General features: G+C 38.5%; 1 pseudogene; it reads left to right on the top strand.

Annotated features, from left to right (window-relative positions):
- Positions 1-2,349: 2,349 nt before the first annotated feature.
- Positions 2,350-6,516, top strand: LOC122039951 (annotated as a pseudogene).
- The last annotated feature ends 17,681 nt before the right edge of the window (positions 6,517-24,197 follow it).

Raw genomic sequence — 24,197 nt, 5'->3', positions numbered from 1 at the left:
CTTATAACTCGACCGATTGGCTCGAGAGTCTAGGATAGGTGCAAGAGCATGCTCACTTATAACTTGGCGGAGAGACACGAGAGTCTGGAACTGAGGCGTGAGAGCAAGCTCACTTATAACTCGGTCGGTTGACATGAGAGTCTAGAATAGGTGCGAGAGCAGGCTCGCTTATAACTCGGCTGGTCAGCACGAGAGTTTGGGACAAGCATGGGAGCAGGATCTCTTATAACTCAACTGGTCGGCACAAGAGTCTGGAGGCACGGTGTATAACCCGAATGCATTGGAGAGTGGAGGCATAGTGTATGACCTGAATGCCTTAGAACATGGACACAAGGGCATGCTCCCTTATAACTTGGTTGGTCGACATGAGAGTTTGGAACAGGCATGAGAGCAAGCTTACTTATAACTTAGTCAGTCAGAATGAGAGTCTGGGACAGGCGTGAGAGCAAGCTCACTTATAACTTGGTCGGTTGGCACGAGAGTCTGAAGGTACGATGTATGATCCGAATGCCTTGGAGAATGGAGGCACAGTGTATGATCTAAATACTTTGGAACATAGGCGCGAGGGCATGCTCTCTTATAACTCGGTTAGTCGACACAAGAGTTTGGGATAGGTACAAGAGCAGACTCTCATATAACTCAACTAGTCAGCACAAGAGTCTGGGACAGACACGAGAGCAGGTTCACTTATAAGTCGACCAGTCGACACGAGAGTCTGGAGACACAGTGATGTGAGCCAAGAAGAGACATTGAAGGGAATTGGGGGACCCATGACAAGGTCCAAGACTAAGAGAATGAAGCAAGCTTTGGAAGGCTTAATAATGAGGCTCAAGGAAAAGGAGGATCAATGCACAATAGAGGCAACAACTAAGTGGATCACATTCCTTCAATTTGAAAGTGAAATTGGACTAACATGAGGACCATTTTCGTGTGCATGCATGGGGGGGTTTTTCTAAAGTGACTTTTGATGTCCTTTGTGTGTTTTTAATGCATTTTTGAGAGTTCCTAAGCTAGTATAACAAATACCATGCATGCATGGTTGCATTAAGCTAGTATTAGGGATTAGTGGTTGCATTAGTGGATAATAAAACCCATGCATGCAAGCATGATATTTATTGCATAATTAGTGCATAGGGGATCTTAAGGGATGTTAAATAGGAGAACTCTTGTATGACAAATCATGTAAGTTTGAATGAAAATTTGAGTTTCTCTTTTGTGAGAGCTTCCTTCTTGTTCTTAGGCAAAGAACTAATTTCGATCTTATCAAGGCAACTTGTGGCGATCAAAACTCCATGACTTATCACTCACCTTCTCATCTTGCTTGAGTGTGGCATCAATACCCTTCCCCAAGCTGAATTTCAAGGCGATCCAATTACAAGGCTTCCTTTATCATTTGGTATCAGAGCCTTGGCTCATTGATTTTTAGGTTTGTGTCTTGTTTTCATCTTTGTTGTCCATCTTTGTTGATCTCTCCATCCCTATCTATCATAAATTTCTATTCTCTATTTGGGTCCTCAACTAAAAAAAAGAAAAAGAAAAAAAGAAGGAAAATTTGAAAAAAAAAAAAAAAAGGAATCATTAGAGACATTGGTTTCTAATTGAAAAAAAAAAAAAGGAGGAGGAGGAATTGTGAATTGAAAGGACTCAATATTCTTTCTTTGTGAAATCTGAATTCAAAGATATATTCCTTTCATTGCTCTTGATCATTGCTGAATTTCTCGTTTTATCCGTTTATTTCTCTTGTTCTACTCATATTTCTCTTGTTGGTTTCTTATTCACTTGATTGTCTACTTGTTGTCTTGATAAAGATATTGATAAGGTTCTTTCCTTAAGAGCTTATAAAGGAAGCTGAGTGGATAAATTTGAGTGTAACCACGTGAGTAGAGTGGTGAGGTCCTTCTAACATTTCTTTTGTAATTTTTCTTGTCATCTTCTTTTGTTGCAAGCATGAGTGGGGAAAGATCACCTCATTCCCCTAGGCGAGATCTTAACAGGCTTCAAATGGAGGCACTTACTCAACAATTTGAGAGAATACTTCAAGGACAACTTGAAGAAATACATGAAAGGATGGACCGATTTGAAGGAGAAAAAGTTTCCAACCATGGGGGCAATTCTAATCATGAAGAATTTCGTCAAAGTGAACCATTATATGATTCACCAAGAGAAAGAAGGAGGCATGAAGGGGGAAGAAGATGTGAAAGAGGAGGTAGAGACCATAGACGAGAAGATGATCTAGGAGGTGTGAAAGTCCAGATACCTTCCTTCCAAGGGAGGAATGATCCTGAAACATATCTTGCATGGGAGATGAAAATAGAACAAATTTTCTCATGCCACAATTACAATGATGCAAAGAAAGTAAAGGTGGCTGCCCTTGAGTTCACCGATTATGCCTTAATTTGGTGGGATCAATTGCAAAAGGAGAGAAGAAGGTATGGAGAGCATCCTATCAACACTTGGGACGAAATGAAGACTTTGATGAGAAGGAGATTTGTGTCTTCCCACTACCATAGGGAATTGCACAACAAATTGCAAAGACTCACCCAAGGGAATAGGAGTGTGGATGATTACTACAAGGAGATGGAGGTGGCTTTGATTAGGGCCAATATTGTGAAAGATAGGGAAGCTACCATGGCTCGGTTTCTCCATGGCCTAAACCGAGACATTGTGGAGTTACAACATTATGTGGAGCTTGACGACTTAGTGCATCAAGCAATGAAAATAGAGCAACAATTAAAGAGAAAGGGTGTTATGAAGAAATCATCTTCTCCAAACTACTCTTCAAGTTGGAAAGACAAGCCAAAGAAGGAGGGTTCTTCTTCAAATTCTAAGGAGGCAGCAAGCATTAAGAAGCCTATTCCTACTACCTCTTCTTCCACTTCTAAGAGTAGGGATGTCAAGTGTTTTAGGTGTTTGGGAAAAGGTCATATTGCATCCGAATGCCCGAATAAGAAGACTATGGTGGTGAGGGATAATGGGAGTATCTCTAGTGAAGAAATTTCTTCTCATTCCTCTTCCTCAAGCGATGAAGAAAATGATGGAGCAGCCTATGCGCAAGATGGAGATCTCTTGGTGGTTAGGAGATTATTGGGAAGCCAAGCCAAGGAGCATGAGGAGGATCAAAGAGAAAATATTTTTCATACCCGCTGCCTTATTCAAGGAAAGACATGCTCTATGATCATTGATGGTGGAAGTTGCACCAATGTGGCAAGCACTAGGTTGGTCACCAAACTCAACCTCAAGACTACACCACATGCAAGACCATATAAACTCCAATGGCTAAGTAATAGTGGTGAATTGGTAGTGAACCAGCAAGTGTTGATTAATTTCTCCATTGGCAAATATGAAGATCAAGTTCTATGTGATATTGTGCCTATGGAGGCAAGCCACATTCTTCTTGGAAGACCTTGGAAGTTTGATAGGCGAGCTCACCATGATGGATTCTCCAACAAGTTCTCTTTTGTCCACAATTCTCATAAAGTTACACTTGTACCATTATCACCTAGGGAGGTTTGTGAGGATCAAATAAAAATGAGAGAGAAAAGAGAAAAAGAAGAGCGAAAGCATAAGAAAAAGAAAGAGTGTGTGCAAAAGAAAATACTTGATTTTGAGGACAAAATTCAAAAGAAAAGAAAGAATGAGGAAAAGAAAGAGAGAAAAATAGAAAATTTGTTTACAAGAGAAAGTGAGGTGAAGAAAGCTTATTTGACAAGGCAACCAATATTTCTTCTTTTGTGCAAGGAAACTTGCTTGGAATCTAATACTAACTCTTTGCCTAGTGAAGTTGTTGTTATTTTACAGGATTTTCAAGATGTGTTTCCCAAGGAAGTACCTCACGGATTGCCACCAATGAGGGGAATTGAACACCAAATAGACCTTATTCCTGGCGCTTCTCTACCCAATAGGCCAGCTTATAGGAGCAACCCTCAAGAAACAAAGGAGATACAAAATCAAGTGGAGGAGTTATTGCAAAAAGGATGGGTTAGAGAAAGTTTAAGTCCTTGTGCTGTACCCGTAATTTTGGTGCCTAAAAAGGATGGAACATGGAGGATGTGCACTGACTGTAGAGCCATCAACAACATCACAATTCGGTATAGACATCCAATCCCTAGACTTGATGATTTGCTTGATGAATTGCATGGTGCTTGCTTCTTTTCTAAAATTGATTTAAAAAGTGGGTACCATCAAATTAGGATAAGGGAAGGGGATGAATGGAAAACAACTTTCAAAACCAAATATGGATTGTATGAATGGTTGGTAATGCCTTTTGGGTTAACTAATACACCAAACACTTTTATGAGGCTTATGAACCATGTCTTACAAGAATTTCTTGAAAAATTTGTGGTAGTATACTTCGATGATATTTTGGTATATTCCAAGAGTTTTGTTGAGCATATTGCACATCTCCAATCTGTCTTGCATGTCCTTAGAAAGGAAAAACTATATGCTAACTTAGAAAAGTGTTCTTTTTGCACTAATCATGTGGTTTTTCTTGGGTTTGTCATAAGTTCTAAAGGAGTGCAAGTTGATGAAAGGAAAGTTAAGGCCATTAGAGAATGGCCAACTCCTAAAACTGTGAGTGAGGTTAGGAGCTTCCATGGGTTGGCAAGTTTCTATAGGAGGTTTGTGAAGGATTTCAGCACAGTGGCAGCACCCCTAAATGAAATTGTTAAGAAAAATATGGGTTTTAGATGGGGAGAGAATCAAGAAAATGCATTTCAAACACTTAAGGATAAACTCACACATGCACCCATTCTTGCTTTACCTGATTTTTCCAAATCATTTGAAATTGAATGTGATGCATCTCATATGGGTATTGGGGTTGTTTTACTTCAAGATGGTCATCCCATTGCATATTTTAGTGAGAAATTAAGTGGTGCCACCCTCAACTATTCCACTTATGACATAGAATTGTATGCCCTTATTAGAGCATTGCAAACATGGCAGCATTATCTTTTACCTAAAGAATTTATCATTCATAGTGATCATGAATCTTTGAAGTATTTGAAAGGGCAAGGGAAGCTCAACAAAAGGTATGCCAAATGGGTTGAATTTCTTGAACAATTTCCTTATGTGATTAAGCATAAGCAAGGAAAGGTAAATGTTGTAGCAGATGCACTTTCAAGAAGGTATAATTTGTTAGCTACACTTGAAACTAAATTGCTTGGCTTTGAACATATTAAGGAATTGTATGTACATGATAATGAGTTTTCCCAATTATATGCTGCATGTGAAAAGAAATCACAAAATGGGTTTGTTAGGCATGACAACTACTTGTTTAAGAATAACAGACTTTGTGTGCCTAGAGGATCGATGCGTAAATTGCTAGTTAGGGAAGCACATGAGGGGGGTTTAATGGGACACTTTGGGGTTCAAAAGACCTTAGAAATGCTGCTTGAACATTTTCATTGGCCACACATGAAACACGATGTGCAGAAATTTTGTGCACGGTGCATTGTGTGTAGAAAAGCAAAATCTAAGACATTACCTCATGGACTTTACATGCCTTTGCCTATTCCTAATTTTCCTTGGACTGACTTGTCTATGGATTTTGTTTTAGGGCTACCATGTACTCAAAAAGGTAAGGACTCCATTTTTGTGGTAGTTGATAGATTCTCCAAGATGACACACTTCATACCTTGCCACAAGGTGGATGATGCAACTCATGTGGCAGATTTGTTTTTCAAAGAGGTGGTAAGACTTCATGGCATGCCTAGGAGCATTGTTTCAGATCATGACACCAAATTTTTAAGCCATTTTTGGAGGACCTTATGAAACAAGCTGGGAACAAAGCTTCTTTTCTCCACCACATGCCACCCACAAACTGACGGCCAAACTGAGGTGGTAAATAGGACACTTTCTACTCTTCTTAGAGCAATTATTAAGAAGAACATTAAGTCTTGGGAAGTATGTTTACCTCATGTTGAATTTGCTTATAATAGGGCGGTCCATTCTACTACTCAATTTTCTCCTTTTGAGATTGTTTATGGGTTCAATCCACTAACACCTCTTGATTTGCTTCCTTTACCTAACACTTCTTCTTTAGTTCACAAGGATGGCAAAACCAAGGCAGAATATGTGAAGAAGCTTCATGAGCAAGTTAAAGCTCAAATTGAGAAGAAAATGGAGCAATATGCAAATCGAGCCAATAAAGGGAGAAAAAGAGTGGTCCTTGAACCCGGTGATTGGGTGTGGGTTCATATGAGGAAGGAACGGTTTCCTACCCAAAGGAAATCAAAGCTTCAACCAAGAGGAGATGGACCATTCTAAGTGTTGGAAAGAATTAATGACAATGCTTACAAAATTGATTTGCCCGGTGAGTATGGTGTTAGTGCAACATTTAATGTGGCTGATTTGAGTCCTTTTGATGTAGGAGATGAAGACCTAAATTCGAGGACGAATTCACCTAAAGAAGGAGGGAATGATGTGAGCCAAGAAGAGACATTGAAGGGAATTGGGGGACCCATGACAAGGTCCAAGACTAAGAGAATGAAGCAAGCTTTGGAAGGCTTAATAATGAGGCTCAAGGAAAAGGAGGATCAATGCACAATGGAGGCAACAACTAAGTGGATCACATTCCTTCAATTTGAAAGTGAAATTGGACTAACATGAGGATCATTTTCGTGTGCATGCATGGGGGGGGGGGGTTTCTAAAGTGACTTTTGATGTCCTTTGTGTGTTTTTAATGCATTTTTGAGAGTTCCTAAGCTAGTATAACAAATACCATGCATGCATGGTTGCATTAAACTAGTAGTAGGGATTAGTGGTTGCATTAGTGGATAATAAAACCCATGCATGCAAGCATGATATTTATTGCATAATTAGTGCATAGGGGATCTTAAGGGATGTTAAATAGGAGAACTCTTGTATGACAAATCATGTAAGTTTGAATGAAAATTTGAGTTTCTCTTTTGTGAGAGCTTCCTTCTTGTTCTTAGGCAAAGAACTAATTTTGAACTTATCAAGGCAACTTGTGGCGATCAAAACTCCATGACTTATCACTCACCTTCTCATCTTGCTTGAGTGTGGCGTCAATACCCTTCCCCAAGCTGAATTTCAAGGCGATCCATTTACAAGGTTTCTTTATCACACAGTGTATGACCCGAATGCTTTGAAGAGTGGAAGCACAGTATATAACCTAAATTCCTTGGAACATGGGCACGAGGGCATGCTCATTTATAACTCGACTAGTCGGCATGAGAGTCTGGGACAGGCACAAGAGCAGACTCGCTTATAACTTGGCCAGTCGACACAAGAGTCTGGAGGCACAGTGTATAACTTGAATGCCTTGGAGAGTGGAGGCGCAGTGTATAACCTGAATGCGTTGGAACATGAGTATGTGGGCAAACTCGCTTATAACTTAGTCAGTCAGTATGAGAGTCTGGGACAAGTGTGAGAGTATGCTCACTTATAACTTCGTCGATCGACATGAGAGTCTGGGACAGACACAAGAGCAGGTTCACTTATAACTCGACCGGTCAGCATGAGAGTCTAGAGACACAGTGTATGACCCGAATGCCTTGGAGAGTGGAGGCACAGTATATGACCTGAATGTCTTAGAACATGGGTGGGAGGGTATGCTCGCTTATGACTCGGTTGGTCGCTAAGAGAGTCTGGAGGCACGGTGTATGACCTAAATGCCTTAGAGAGTGGATGCACAGTGTATGACTTGAATGCTTTGGAATATGGGCGCGAAAGCATGCTCGCTTATAACTCGACTGGTCGACATGAGAGTTTGGGACATAGGTGTGAGATTAGATTCTCTTATAATTTAGCCGAGTGACACAAGAGTCTGGGAGGCATAGTGTATGACTTGAATACCTTGGAGAGTTAAGGAGGCACCGTGAATGACCCGAATACCTTGGAGAACTAATGCAATGCCTTAGAGAGCTGAGGAGACACGATATATGACCCGAATACCTTGGAGAGCTAAGGAGGCACGATGTATGACTCAAATGCCTTGGAGAACTAAGGAGGTATGACTATGACCCGAACGCCTTGGAATTTTTGTTGTGTTAAAGATAGAGATATATTTTAAATTGTAAAAATATAAAATTCAAATTTCAGACTTATTTGTCGGGTTGGGAGACATGCCTTAATGAATCTAGAACAACCGACCATGCAACCATTTAGAGATATTGGCCGAGCGACCATTTGGAGATATCGGTCGAGCGACCATTTGAAGATACCAGTCGAGCGACCATTTGAAGATATTAACCATCTACTTGATAGGTATAGGGATATAGTCTAAATTTAAACTATAAAATTCAAGTTTATACTTATTTTGAGATGACTTGAGCCGATAATCTCAAATTTCAAAGCAAGGCTGGATGAGGTACAACTTCAAATTTGAAGAGTAGTGGATCAACCAAGGATAGTGGCAGATCGGTCAGGAAGAGCGACGAATTGGCTTTGAAAGTTGTATCATTGAAGTTGTTGATCGAATGTTTGGTCTGAGTGTTTGCCCATCTCTTCCTACTTGAAGGAGATCCTCGAGATGATGGCGTGGCTGATCCTTTATTTGCTTCTCATGATTCGGTTGTTTGACGAAACCTCTTGATAATGACACTTATGGATAGCATGATAAGTAGATTGATGGTAGTCACAAAAATATCTATGCCTTTTAGACAGTGACTGATAACCATGATTTTACTGTATTATTTTGATTCATATATGCATGGTTTGATGTTGATTTTATAGGTTTAAATCATGGTTACATCACATTTTATGCATTGTATACATTTTGGACCTAATTACAAATTATTGTATTTTTTATGTTATTTGATGCTAATATTTGATTCTTATTTTGTAGGCATCAAAGGATCTTGGATTTGGATCTATTTGGACCGAATTTGTGCTCGAATCGGAGTTTAAACGAGACGATCAAGCTATGGAGCATTATGGGTCATTCATCGAAGATTGGACAGATCTGAACCATCCAGTGAAGATCTAGTCGATCCGACCTAAGGGAGAGTAGATCCAGACCTTAGATCAAGATCAGTACCTTCAGATCGGATTTTAAGTGACTTTTCACTGTTGATCAAGCTCCAAATCGATTTCAGCCGTCCGTTCAGATCTGGATCTAATTCAAAACATAAGCTACAGTGTTCTTTCTGCTTCGTCGACTCCTCCGCGCAGCTTCGTCCTGGCGTGCGTCTTCTTCCGGATTCCGACCCCTTTCCTTTCTCCGATCATCCTCTCAAGCTTCAACCTCGGTGGAGAGTTTCACGGTAGCTCATCCCGATCTTCTGGAGCCATCGGAGGGTGTTCCCTCCAGTGGAATTTGGCTCTCGGCATTCCTCTGTTCAGCTCAGATTTGGAGGTGTTCCTCCAATCTGAGACTCCGATTCACATCAACGACTATCGACGGTGGTCCTCCGGTGTTCCTGAGCTCCATCCGACAGCATACCATCATCCGCGGCTTTCATTCAGATCCAGAGATCAGATTTGCATATTTCGGGCCATTCTTGGTTTAGGGTTGTTTCAGCTCGCGGGGGTGGTCCGTCGGCGTTGTTGAGCATACCTTGAACTGAGATGCAGCTGAGGTTCTTCATTGAGGTCCGGAGTTGGGTGTTCTCGATTTTGACACTCTTGTGTGACGGCAAGAGTGCATTGCTTGATAGATTGATTGTGAGAATGGATTAATTTACCCTTTTATTTCATTTTGCTATTGTTTTATACCTTAGAACAGATTCCTTTTATATTTGTTATGTTTTTATGCAAGTAATTTAGCATTTCATTACCTTGTTGAAGCTTAATTATGTTTAATTTGTGCTTGATTAAGTGTTTAGTGTTTAAGTTCTAAGTTAGGGTTTACATTTTGCTATAGATCAGGTTTCATTTATGTCTTGCTATTTTATTCTTAGTTTAAGTGTGTTAATAATTTAATCACAACGTAGAGTGGCAATGCGTTTGGGTTTGATTGTTGGCACACAAGTAGATTTCATTTATGCATTAGATATGTTTTTATTTGCTTGCTTGTCAATTGTTAGATTTAGATTCAAAGTTTAAATCCCTCATTTTTATATCAAAAATCCCAAAAATAGGAATAAAATACAATCCTAGATTACATCCTATCGTTGGTTCCTCGAGGTTCGATCCTGGGCTCATTACTACAACATTAATGTGAAATGAAGGGGTTCAGTGAATACACATTATTAATTTGATTTACGAGTGTGACAGATTTGTTATCAAATTTTGGCGCCGTTGCCGGGGAAATTGTAGCGGTGTTTTTAGGATTGTTGTTTGATTGCTTTCATGATTATATATCCATGTGTTTGATTTTATTTGTTCCTAAGTCTTCTAATTTTATTTGCTAGTATTTCAGTGTAAGAATAGGAAATTCTTTTTATCATGGATCCATATTATCAGCATTTTGGAGATTGGAGTCAGAGTTATTATGATCAACCTCAGACTGGGATTTATGCGCCTGAATATCAGTATGAGGATGCACAAGAACAAATTGAAAAATCAATGTGGAAATTCAATGAAGTTATGCAACAAATGAGAGAGTATCAAGAGCAACAATTTGCAAGGATACAGAATATTCAGAGTCAATTGGATCAGATTGCATCGTCCATCAATCAATTACAAGCACATAACTCCAGTGGAGAGATAGAGAGTAGAGATTCTGTCAGGCCTGACCCTACTTCCATTTATTCACAAGATTTATCTAGTTTTATTGGTGATGATGATGTAGATGTTAAAATTTCTGATTCTACTAATGTTGTTGCTATAAATGTTGTGAATGATGCAGAAGATGATTTAAGTGTAGGGGAATGCTTACTGGAAGCATTACCCCAAGAATCACCAAGAATTGAGGATGTAAGTGTAGCGATTTGTGCTATAGAGCCAAGCACCCAAGAATCACTACATGGAGTTGAACATTCACCAGAACTAGAGTCTGAGCATTTAGTTGATGAAAAGGAGGTAACAATCACTACTCTAGGTGCTTTTCAACATGATAAGGTGAGAATTTCTTGTGAATTATCCGAAAATTTCATAGAAGTACCATTAATTGAATTTGTAGAATGTGATACCCATTTATCTTTTCATGATAGTGTTCGGAATGTGTTGCTTATATTTGCTTTTGCAGGACACAATAGATGTTTGAAATGGGTATTAAATCTGAACCGTTTACGACCGCCGGAAAAAGTTTTCAAGGGAAAAAGGAGTAATAAGAAGAATTTAAGTGGAATCATGATTACTCCACTTCCGGGGTGGCTACTATTTCTAAACCTTCTTCAACCACCGGGAAATGAAAGGGGAGTTGGTTCTAATTTTTCTTCCTCTTGCATTTTAATTCATGCTTTGTTAATAAATTCGTTATATGTTTCTTTGGTTTCATACTTTACATTTGCACTTTGTTTTTGCATTTTGCATTTTATTTTCACATTTGCTTCCATATTTTGCATTTTGTTTAGTACATAGCGTGTCTTTTTGGAATAAAAATCTCCATGGGAATTTTCTAAGTAATACTTTTAAGATGGTAAGAGCTTCTTAAATTTGTTCATCAATTTTAGGTCATTTGACATGATTGGATGCTTTTCTCACATGATATTGGTTAGTGTGGAGGTGGATTCCAATTTGATTAATTAAGCTTGATTGTATGAAAATTACCTAGAAAGGACCACTTTAAGCCTAAACACATTTTATCTTTGCATGGCATGCACTTACAACAATGAAACTCTAGAACTTGTTTGGTTTCTTTTGAAAGTCATAATAGCATATGTATGCATGAAAATTGAGGATTTTGTCAATTTTGTTCTCTCATGATTTTTAAATTATTTCCCATAAATTTTCTTTAACATTCTCATTCAACATTTTAACCCTTGATCACTTTGCCTTGTCTTCATTCCATTGTGAGTATTGGTTGAATTCTTGATGATTTGGACCGAAATGAGGACAAAGGTTAAGTGTGGGGGAGGATTTAACATATGTTATGAGTTCATGGAGATGTCTACTTAATTGATGCCCAATTCATTGATCCCTGAATTGAAGCTAGTATTATTCTGAATTAGGATGTTGTTGAGCTAAAGGAATTGCTAATTTGATAGCTTGGCAAATTGAGGATGCTTGGACATGAGCTAGTGTTGATGCTGGATCAGAGAATGGAATGCAAGTGATAACAACTAATATTAAATATAGTCACAGAAATGAAACTGTGCTTACAGAATTGTGCATGACAGATTGCATGCCAAATGAATCCATTTCTTGAGTTTTATCATGTTAAGAGTAAGTTTCAATTGTTTTGAATATTAAAACTTGGTACTATGTTGATACATTCAAAACTCTAGGAGACATATGTGGCAAGAAGATGTTGATGTGCTAAATCTGCAGAAAGATGTGAAATGAAGCTGAAATCTGCATGTGCTGAAATTAAATACTAATGAAGAACTGAATTTATAAAGTTGTTTGAATCTGAAACATTGTTGTTGGGACCGATTTTCTAGCTAGAGGGGGGGGGGGGGGGAATAGCTTGGTGCGCTCGTCTTGCTTGTCGTTGCTTGTTTCTTCAAGATATCCAGCGGAAAATACAAAGAAACAAAATACACAACGCTAACAAGAGGATTTACTTGGTATCCACCTCACAAGAGGTGACTAATCCAAGGATCCACACACTCACGCACCCTCCACTATGAAAAACACTCCTTTATGGTAACTACCAAAGGCGGAGAAGCCCTACAATACTCTCAGTACAAGAAGAAGACAAGGGGAAAACAAATACAAGGATTCTTACAAGTTTGACAACTGAAAACCCTAACCCTAGTTTCTCTTCCTTGCTTTTGATCTGCCTCTTGACTTGGAAAACTTCCAAGAACCTTCAAGAACTGGCGATCTAAACTTCAGAGAGATGATGTGGAGTCGCTGGTGAAGATCGGAGCTGAACAGTGCAAGTGTTGTCGAAGAAAGAGCTCGATAACGGCTTTAATCGACACCAACGGTCGGATCCCGATCGATTGGATTTCTCCCAATCGATCGGGGAGGCTTTGGATCGATCGGCTGATCGATCCAGAGCGCCTCTATGCTCTCAGGAATTGCCTGGATCGATCGGCTGATCAATCCAGCCTTTATCGAGCGAAATCGCAGCTCCCAATCGATCCACTGATCGATTGGGGGATCTAGATAGATCGATCGATCGATCCAACGTCGTTCTATGCGATCGCGCACTTGTCCCAATCGATCCATTGATCGATTGGGAGGAGGCTTATCACGAAGACTCGCCCAATCGATCGGCTGATCGATCCAGCTCATGATTTCTCCCTAAAATCAAGTCTAAAGCCTCCTAAACCAACATCCGGTCACCTATGACCTGTTGGTACATTATGCCTAGCATCCGGTCACCCTTGATCTGATAGAACTCTCTCACCAAGTGCCCGATCAACCTTGACCCACTTAGACTCATCTTCACCAGGTGTCTGATCAACCTTGATCCACCTGGATTTCCCGTGCCAAGTATCCGGTCAATCCCTTGGACCTACTTGGGCTTCCCAACACCAGATGTCCGATCATCCTTGATCCATCTGGATTTTCCTTGTGCCAAGTATCCAGTCAATCCCTTTGACCTACTTGGACTTTCCTTCTGCCTAACTTCACTTACTAGGACTTCATGTCTGCCTAGCTTCACTCACCAGGACTTCCCTTCTGCCTAGTTTCACTCACTAGGTCTTTCACCTGGCTTCACTCATCAGGATTTCCCTTCTGCCTAGCACTAGGTCTTTCACCTGGCTTCACTCACCAGGATTTCCCTTCTGCCTAGCTTCACTCACTAGGTCTTTCACCAGCCTTCACTCACCAGGATTTCTCTTCTGCCTAGCTTCACTCACTAGGTCTTTCACCTGGTTTCACTCACCAAGATTTCCAGTCAAGTATCCAGTCAATTTTGACCCACTTGACTCTCCTTCACACATGAACAATTGCACTTACAATCTTCATGTATTGACTACATGTATTGTCAAACATCAAAATCACAACATCAACACAACATCAAGACTCGAGCTTGACTCAATTCAAACTCAGTCAACACGGTCAACCTTGACCTGGGGAATATTGCATCAACAATCTCCCCCTTTTTGATGTTTGACAATACCTTCTTTAAGTTAGGCTAGTCCCATAGCCTCAACCTTCTTCATGCCACTAGGTAATGAAGGCGTAAGTTAAACTCTACATTCTCCCCCTAAGAGGGCAAACTCCCTCTTAGATAATGAAGGCCTAACTTAAACCCTTCATTCTCCCCCTATTGGCACACATCAAAAAGAAACTCTCCCCCTGAAGAGTTACTCACCGTTGTTCACAACTTCACTCGTTGTTCACAACACCATTCAAATAAAGGTCTCATACCCTTTATTTTCATCAAATGCTCATCCTTGAGCATATACCACTAAATAATGAAGATATCTACTCTCCATTGTATTCCAATGCCCAACCTTGAGCATTTTCACTAAAGAAGGTAAAACCACCTTCCAGGGTGCATGAAAATAATTTTTCATGTCCTTAAAGAGTAACTCCCCCTAAATACATGCACGTAACTTCTGTCATTGCACCAACAATGACTTGGAATCCCTAAACCTTTAGGAAACCCAAAATAGAAGTTTTGAGATTCATAAATTCAATAATGAAATCAAACCTCAACCTAAACATCTACTTAGTCTTCCTTAACTAATCCATCCTTGTTTTCATCATGAAAACTTCCCCTAAATGTATACAAATGTGTTTTGAGGGGTTATGAATGATTACCTAGACTAAAGATGGTCCAAAATGCTGAAATCAGGCTTTACCAGCCAAAATCAGCATTCCCAATCGATTGGAGTTGGGTACCAATCGATTGAACCTGCTTGAATCGATCCACTGATCGATTCAGGAGGGCTTGATTGATCGGTGGATCAATCCAGGAAGCTTCTATTCGCGAGAAGCTTGCTCTCAATCGATTGCTCGATCGATAGAGACCCTTCAATCGATCGGGTGATCGATTGAAACTCTGAAAAGGCTAAAATTCCATTTCAGTCAATTTTAGAAACCCCTAGAAAAATCTATAAAATTTCAAAAATTATAAAAATCGTTGTAGACATTATTTAGGGCATATAGTGTCATGGAAAAATAGTTTTCTAAGAAAATACATCATATTTTCAAAGATGGACACAAACTTGAAAATTCGTAAAAACTTTAGTGTTTTCTTCAAGTTTATGCCTAACTCTTCAATGATGATCACTATCAAAAGATAGTCTTCACCAAGGTTTTCCAAAAGTATTTTAAAATGATTTTCAAAACCATTTTAAAATGATCGCGCGAAATCGCAGCTCCCAATCGATCCACTGATCGATTGGGGGATCTGGATCGATCGATCGATCAATCCAACGCCGTTCTGTGCGATCGTGCACTTGTCCCAATCGATCTACTGATCGATTGGGAGGAGGCTTATCGCGAAGACTTGCCCAATCGATCGGCTGATCGATCCAGCTCATGATTTCTACCTAAAATCAAGTCTAAAGCCTCCTAAACCAACATCTGGTCACCTATGACCTGTTGGTACATTATGCCTAGCATCCGGTCACCCTTGACCTACTAGAACTCTCTCACCAAGTGTCCGGTCAACCTTGACCCACTTGGACTTATCTTCACCAGGTGTCCGATCAACCTTGATCCACCTGGATTTCCCGAGCTAAGTATCTGGTCAATCCCTTGGACATTACTTGGGCTTCTCAACACCAAATGTTTGATCATCCTTGATCCATCTGGATTTTCCTTGTGCCAAGTATCCAGCCAATCTCTTTGACCTACTTGGACTTTCCTTCTGCCTAGCTTCACTCACTAGGACTTCATGTCTGCCTAGCTTCACTCACCAGGACTTCCTTTCTGTCTAGCTTCACTCACTAGGTCTTTCACCTAGCTTCACTCACCAGGATTTCCCTTCTGCCAAGCTTCACTCACTAGGTCTTTCACCTGGCTTCACTCACCAGGATTTCCCTTCTTCATAGCTTCACTCACTAGGTCTTTCACTTGCTTTCACTCACCAGGATTTCTCTTCTGCCTAGCTTCACTCACTATGTATTTCACCTGGCTTCACTCACCAAGATTTCTAGTCAAGTATTTAGTTAATCTTGACCCACTTGACTCTCCTTCACACATGAATAATTGCACCTGCAATCTTCATGTATTGACTACATGTATTGTCAAACATCGAAACCACAACATCAACACAATATCAAGACTCGAGCTTGACTCAATTCAAACTCAGTCAACACGGTCAACCTTGACATAGGGAATATTGCACCAACAATTGTTTTATTCAGAATTCTGCATTGTACAGATTTGGACAGTGAGTATTAACTGTGTGCCAAGTTCTGGTGTAATTCTCTTATCATTGAAGCATTAAGATTGGGAAAAAGTTAGAAATCAGATTATAAAATTCTGGTAGTTATTTCTGTCCAAAAATTGAAATTTAGAAAATTGGAAGGCAGAAATGTGCAGGGACAAAAATGATCAGAGAGTAGGAAATCATGAAATGCAGAATTCTGCAGCACAGAGCTGAATTGCTGGAAACTGGGAATTCTGCAAAGAAATGGAAGAGGCATTTCTGTGGTTGGAGCTGTTTGTGATTGATTTTTAATGTTGTGGCCAAAACTTGCTACTGACTCTAACCAGAAATAGCTTGAATTTGAACTCTTGCATGGCAGTGCAAATTGATAACTGAATCTACATGTATCATGCACAAAACTTCCTTAGTTCAAAGGTTTTGAAATGCCACTTTCAAAATATGGAATGCAAGAAAATTCTGGCTCAATTGTAGCATGATGCATGCCAACTCTTGTTAAAAGTTTCTGATCATACAGGAATTAAAGTGGATCATGGATGGATGCAAATTCAATGGAACTGATTTGCTGAAACTGTCCAGTCTCATTGCAGTGCAAGGAATTGGAATTCTTAAACCGAATCCCTTGTTGGAAATCTACAGAAATTGAAGTGCAGAGTTGGAAATTCTGTGTCAAATTTTTATCAAGATTTAGAATGCATTATTAGAATGAGTGGAAGCTTAATTGGAATTTAAGGATATGCTGTAACAAATGGTATGCTTACCTTTCATGGCATAATTATTTCTGAAGAAGTGAAGAGAATTGCAGCAACTGAATATTCAGAACAGAAAAAATGTTGAAGCTGAAATTGTCTCTGTGCAGAATTGTATTAGCATCCTGTCTTCTGAATAGAAAGGAATGGAAGACAAGCTAATTTAAGAGAATGTTAATTAAAGAGATCTATTGAGATTAAGGCTTCAAGGTTGATGTGCAGAAATTACATAGAAGTCAAAGAATTGAAACTGTAACACTCAAATACAGGAATTCAATTTGAGGTATTGTATCAAGTTGTATCAATCTCCTATCACCAGCTCTCAATTTATTGAGAAATTTAGTGAAAATCCTGCATTCTATATAACAAATGATTTCTCATTTCATTCTATGCCTTCTTCAAACTGGATTTTACATAATCTTAAAGAATTAAGTTGCTTAAAACAATGAAGTTAGAAACTGGAAATCAGAATTCAGTTTAGATTTCTATCAAGTGTGTGCACCTAAATGCTATGAGTATCTTACAAAACAGTGAAGCTATGGTATTTTTAGTAACATATGTGTCCATTTCATTCCATGTTTTTCGGAAATTGGATTGGACAAAATTCTAAGTGCTAAACCAGAGCTGGAAACTGAACTAACAACTAATTATGCAGTTTGAAATTGTAGCAGGAGGAAGTTAAAATTCAAGTAGAATTTTTGTGTCATTGCAGGAAAAGAGGTTAAATCTTGCTGCAAGCCAAGTGTAAGAGGATGTAAAAATTAAAAGAGGGAAGTGTACAGTTGCAAGTGGAGTTGTATTCTGATTTCAAATAAGTGCAGTTCAGTGCAAAAGAAATCTACACGTTTTAATTCTGACATTTCAGTTTTTAAATCAGTGAGTTGGAATGTGAGAAACTTGTAACTGAAGAACACCACAGAAAAAAATAGAAGTGAAGACATTTAATGAAGAACAGAATCTGTAGAAAAAAAACAGAGGGTGGTTTTTGACAGCAAATGAAGGCAGACAGTGAAGGATTTTAAGTTGTGAAGTTACTGATTTGATTTGGTGCAATTGTAGAGAATTTGTAATTGCTTTAAATCTGATACTTAAATCTATTTCTTAAGCTTAATGGAACCGCAAAATATTGAAGTGGCTGATTTCAACACTGTGCTTTTGAGTGAATGCAGCTGGCCAAATCAGGAAAAGATCAAATGAAGCTACCTTGGAATCACAATTTCGAATTTGAGACTAAGATCTAGATTTCTGGAAGTTCCAGCTGGTAGCTGCAGAAGTTGAAAATTGCTGAAGTTGATTTGTTTGTGCCAACTTTTGTATCAATCTCCATATCGTTGGTCCCTTTTGTTTTTAGGCCTATTGCTAGTTCTTTACCTTTTCTTTTGCATTATTTCCATGCTTATGAAGAGCTAGAGCCATTCTGAAGCAGGAACAGCTGCCACTTGTTTACAGCAAAGTTCATTTCTAAAAGTTGTACGGCTGAAGTCTCAACATTTCAAACTGAAATTTATAGATTCTGGAACTTCATTTAGAAAGGGCTTGAAGAATAGGTTCAGATCATGAATTTGCACTAAACTTTTTAGTTGATGTTACAAAGCTGAGACAAGATGGGAATTCAAGCTAATATTGAATTGATACTAATCTGCAATTTTGTGGAATCTACAATTGATGTATCAGTTCTTATAAGTTGTGTGTCAAGTTCCTTATGCAACTTCGTGATCAATGAAAAGACTAAGTAAAGTTCATGCTTACTTACTAACAAATGGTGTTTCTAATTGCTCAAGTGTTCCACAGATTTAAACTTGAGCAAATTCAAGAGTTGAAGTTCTCATAGGATCTAATTTCTGAAATTTCAAATTGCTTCAATCCTGAAATTGAAACTTCTGTACTAAAGTGTCCTATATCCAGCAAGTTGAAGCTGTGGAGCTGTGAATTGATTTTAAATGTTGTGTGCCAATTTATGGATGCAAGTTCCTTATCAGCAGGAAGTTTAGGTTTGACACTTGAGTTCTTGGTATCCTTTGGTGTTCACTTCTTTTCAAGATTGTTATGATTCAATGCATGAAATTTTAGTGATTGTGATTCTTGAAACTGCACAACTGGATTAGCACAGAATTGTCAAAGTCTCATTTCCATGCCAATCCGGTTGTGAACCATTTGAGATACAAATCAAATTCAAGAAGATTTTAAAGGATAGGTGTCAACTATGATTGTTGCTGGCTTTATGATTGTTGCTGCTGATGAGTAAATAATTTTTGTTTGGATCGTAACTGAATGAAGGTAAATGAAAACTTCAATTCTGCAGAAGAAAAAAAAGTGACAATTGAAACTTAACAGGGAATTAAATTTGCAATCTGCAACTATAAATGTTGGAACTGTTAGGGGCTTAGTTCCATGAATTGTAGTAGTGTTAAATAGACTTTATTTTACTTCCTTACTTATCAGGAAGATGCAATTTTTAAGATGTTGTTACAATAAGTTCATTTATAGAAAATGTGTAATAAAATGGAATTGAGAGATGTAAGAAACTTCAGTGGTTCTGAATTGAAATAGATGTAGGCAACTGATTCATTCTGGATTGCTACATAACTAGAGTTTGTGAAGAAGAAGAGATAAAGGAAAACATAGAAGCTGATTCCTGTAAATAGATTTTGTTTCTGATACATTGTGTTAGTTGGTTTAATCTTTTGTGTACTCATTGACAAATGGTATTCAGGTTTCAATAGTTGGAAATCTAGAAAATTCATGAAGATTAGGCAACCATTTTGCATCTCAAACAATCTGGAAATCTGGAAAATTTTTATAGGCTGAATCTGAAACATTCTGTGAAGAATTGGCTCTTGCTGTCATTGCTGCTTATGAAACTGCTGGTAGGCTTAAATAAGCATAACGTCTATAACTCAATGAAGTGTATGCTGGAATCTGAAATACAGAAGTGAAGTGAGATTAAGCAAAAAGCTAATTTTGGAATTTCATTAAATTTGATTTCTGAAACTGAGGTACATCTATAATTCCAAGCATTAGACTGAAATTTGGAGCCCAGGATTTTGAGGCAGTTTCATTTCTAAATTTATTTTTGGGCATGACGTCTGAAACTGAATTTGAAACTAAGGGGTTGGAATTGATTGAAGCTGAGTTGTTACTTCATTAGTAGTTGATATAGTTACTGCACAAGAGAAAAACCAGAGCAAAATTGACTAAATCCAGTTGCTGAATTTGTTAGGCTAGAATTTTCAGTAATGAGCTGAGTTCTGAAACTGAAGAACAGTAGTAGGAATGAATTGGAGTTATAAATCTTTGTATCAACATAACAACAGAGGGATCTTCAAGAATTGTAAGAAGTTAAAATTTAATTGGATTGGATTACTAACCTGAATTCTTGAATGATACAATTGATTCTCTATTGTAATGTAAGAGCAAACAAGAGTGATGAACTCAAGTGAAGTCTTGATTTATGCAGAAACTAAAACTGTAACAGAAATGAAAGGTTGTTGTAACTAAGCTTCATATTTCTACTGCATGGATTTCAGAAGCTAATTACATTTATTGAGAGGTTGCTAAACTTGAATCCTTTAATTTGTGAATTTATGTGCTGCAATTCCAGTAGTGTTCTTAAATTTCAGTCCAAGGAGTTGATATGTGTTGCTGTTGGAAATTTGATTTTCTGATTTCTTGAATTCTGAATCCATGTGACAACTAAAAGCTTTCCAAGTTGATAGTGTGATTTCTGCACATTCTGGATATGCAAAGTGCTGAAATTCTGATTTCCAAATTGCTGTAATAATCTGATCTCCTGCTGGAATTGAGGTTTTGAATCAAATTGCTTGGTTACTTGAATTTCGAAAGAAAAGAAAACAAAATCTGCAGAATGAAGCAAACAGTGGCAAGATTAGTATCAAATAAGTGAATAGCATGATGTATTTTATTGTCCGAGACGATCGATGTTTTAAGTTTGGGGGAGGGAACTCTTCTTGGCAAGTTGATGTGAGATTGTTTTAGCTTCAAAATGCTGAATTCAAGTGCAAAAACAGTAAAAATAGTGAAGAAAAAAAATTTGGCAAATCAAAAGAATATCAAGAGTGAAGATAGAGTATCAAGATTTTTGGATAGCCATCAAATTGAAAGGGAGTTTAGCTTGATATTTTGAATTGGTAACAACAAATGGTATTCATCTTTTACACATCAAAATTAGTCAACTCATCAAGTATATTCCTCCAATACTCTTATCTTCTCATTTTCTTCATTGAATTCTTTTCTTTTGCCTATTTCACTCACTTTTATTGTTCTTTTTTATTCCACTTCAATTCTTGTTGATTAAATCCTTTTGATTCATGTATGCTATGTTTTATAGTGGTGGAGAATTAGAAAATAAGCAAGCCTATGGTAGTGAAATGTTGCGAGTTGCATTGAGTGAACTCCACTTATACACATGTTTGAGTGTGAGAGTTAGAATAGGTAAATCCCTTGTGAGATTGCATCTTGCTTAATTTTTCAATTGGATTGAAACTACCATACCTACTGATTATTGTTTGGATTGTATTCATGATTGTTTGTGATCTTTAGATGGTCTTAGTTAAATTCTTTTTACTATCTTCTAAGTATTGTTAGGGATTTTTTTGTGGAGATGATTTTTAGTTTTCTTAACTTGCATGGGACGTTCAAGGTTAAGTGTGGGGGATTTGATAATCATGATTTTACTATATTATTTTGATTCATATATGCATGGTTTGATGTTGATTTCATACATTTAAATCATGGTTACATCACATTTTATGCATTGTATACATTTTGGACCTAATTACAAATTATTATATTTTTTATGTTATTTGATGCTAATATTTGATTCTTATTTTGTAGGCATCAAAGGATCTTGGATTTGGATCTATTTGGACCGAATTTGTGCTCGAATCGGAGTTTAAACGAGACGATCAAGCTATGGAGCATTATGGGTCGTTCATCAAAGATTGGACAGATCTAAACCATCCAGTGAAGATCTGGTCGATCCGACCCAAGGGAGAGTAGATCCAGACCTTAGATCAAGATCGGTACCTTCGGATCGGATTTTAAGTTATTTTTCACCGTTGATCAAGCTCCAAATCGATTTCAGCCATCCGTTCAGATCTGGATCTGATTCAAAACAGAAGCTACAGTGTTCTTTCTGCTTCGTCGACTCCTCCGCGTAGCTTCATCCCGGCGCGCGTCTTCTTCCAGATTCCGACCCCTTTCCTTTCTCCGATCATCCTCTCAAGCTTCAACCTCGGTGGAGAGTTTCACGGCAGCTCATCCCGATCTTCTGGAGCCATCGAAGGGTGTTCCCTCTGGTGGAATTTGGCTCTCGGCATTCCTCTGTTCAGTTCAGATTTGGAGGTGTTCCTCCAATCTGAGACTCCGATTCACATCAACGACTATTGGCGGTGGTCCTCCGGTGTTCTGAGCTCCATCCGACAGCATACCATCATCCACAGCTTTCATTCAGATCCAGAGATCATATTTGCATATTTCGGGTCATTCTTGGTTTAGGGTTGTTTCAGCTCACCGAGGGTGGTCCGTCGGCGTTGTTGAGCATACCTCGAACTGAGATGCAGCTGAGGTTCTTCATTGAGGTCCGGAGTTGGGTGTTCTCGATTTCGGCACTCTTGTGTGACGACAAGAGTGTATTGCTTGATAGATTGATTGTGAGAATGGATTGGTTTACCCTTTTATTTCATTTTGCTACTGTTTTTACCTTAGAACAGATTCCTTTTATGTTTGTTATGTTTTTATGCAAGTAATTTAGCATTTCATTACTTTGTTGAAGCTTAATTGTGTTTAATTTGTGCTTGATTAAGTGTTTAGTGTTTAAGTTCTAAGTTAGGGTTTACATTTTGCTATAGATCAGGTTTCATTTATGTCTTGCTATTTTATTCTTAGTTTAAGTGTGTTAATAATTTAATCACAACGTAGAGTGACAATGCGTTTGGGTTTGATTGTTAACACACAAGTAGATTTCATTTATGCATTAGATAAGTTTTTATTTGCTTGCTTGTCAATTGTTAGATTTAGATTCAAAGTTTAAATCCCCCATTTTTATATCAAAAACCCCCAAAATAGGAATAAAATACAATCCTAGATTACATCCTACCGCTGGTTCCTCGAGGTTCGATCCTGGGCTCTCATTACTACAACATTATTACGAAATTAAGGGGTTCAGTGAATATACAATATTAATTTGATTTACGAGTGTGACAGATTCATTATCAGTGACTGATCCACTTCCCACATGGCCATTTCTTTTCGGATTGGCAGAAGATTAGAGCGGGAGTTTTTGGAGTGTTTTGGAGGTGGTAGTGCATGGTTTTCCATCGGCTTGACCGATCGGAGTTGAAACAGTCACCTCCTTCCAGGCGGTCTGAGTTTCCTTTATATTAATGTATTTAACTGTTTTCCTTAGTAGGTTGTTGAAGTCCTTTTGGGGATTTTTTATGAGGGCTTAGAAAAATTCTCTTTCTGAAAGGCCTTGAGAGAAAGCGCTTATTAATATCTCGGAAGTGGGGGATGAAACATCTAGTGTCACTTGGTTGAATTGCCTAATGTATGCTCACAGAGATCCTTTAGCCCTCTGCTTGAGCGTGAACAAACTCAGGCTAGTCTCTCGATACCTCCTGCTACTGGCAAAGTCGTGCAGGAAGGCTTTGCCAAAAATCTTTAAAGTAGCAAATGGACTCAGCCGAGAGCGGGGAGCTGCCTGAACCATCTTTGCGCCGAGTCGGAAAAGGTGGTAAGAAACACTCGACACTTAACATCATCCGTATATTGATGAAGGATGGTTGCATTTTCAAATTTAAGTAGATCTTCTGGGTTGGTCACTCCTCTATTTTCTCTGATTGTCAAAGGGCAGAAGACTCGACAATCTGTCTTCCAAAATTTCTTGAGAGAACGACACATTTATTCGCTCAGGGGAAATACTCTGCATCGACGCTTTATTCTTTCAAAGGTCCCGAGCAGACACGTTTCTAGAAGATGATATTCGGGGCCTTTCTATTGGTCTCATATTGTCGAATGGGGTACAGAATAGTGCCCTATGATACGCAAGAGGGGACGGCGGTACATGCGTCAAGCTGCACAGCTGTGCAAGCGCTTGTACAAAGCCTGCTGAAGGAGGA

The sequence above is a fragment of the Zingiber officinale genome, chromosome 2A, assembly GCF_018446385.1.
Source record: "Zingiber officinale cultivar Zhangliang chromosome 2A, Zo_v1.1, whole genome shotgun sequence".
NCBI classification, from domain to species: domain Eukaryota; kingdom Viridiplantae; phylum Streptophyta; class Magnoliopsida; order Zingiberales; family Zingiberaceae; genus Zingiber; species Zingiber officinale.
The sequence above is the reverse complement of the archived record's forward strand: the minus strand, read 5'-3'. Positions and strand labels throughout refer to the sequence as shown.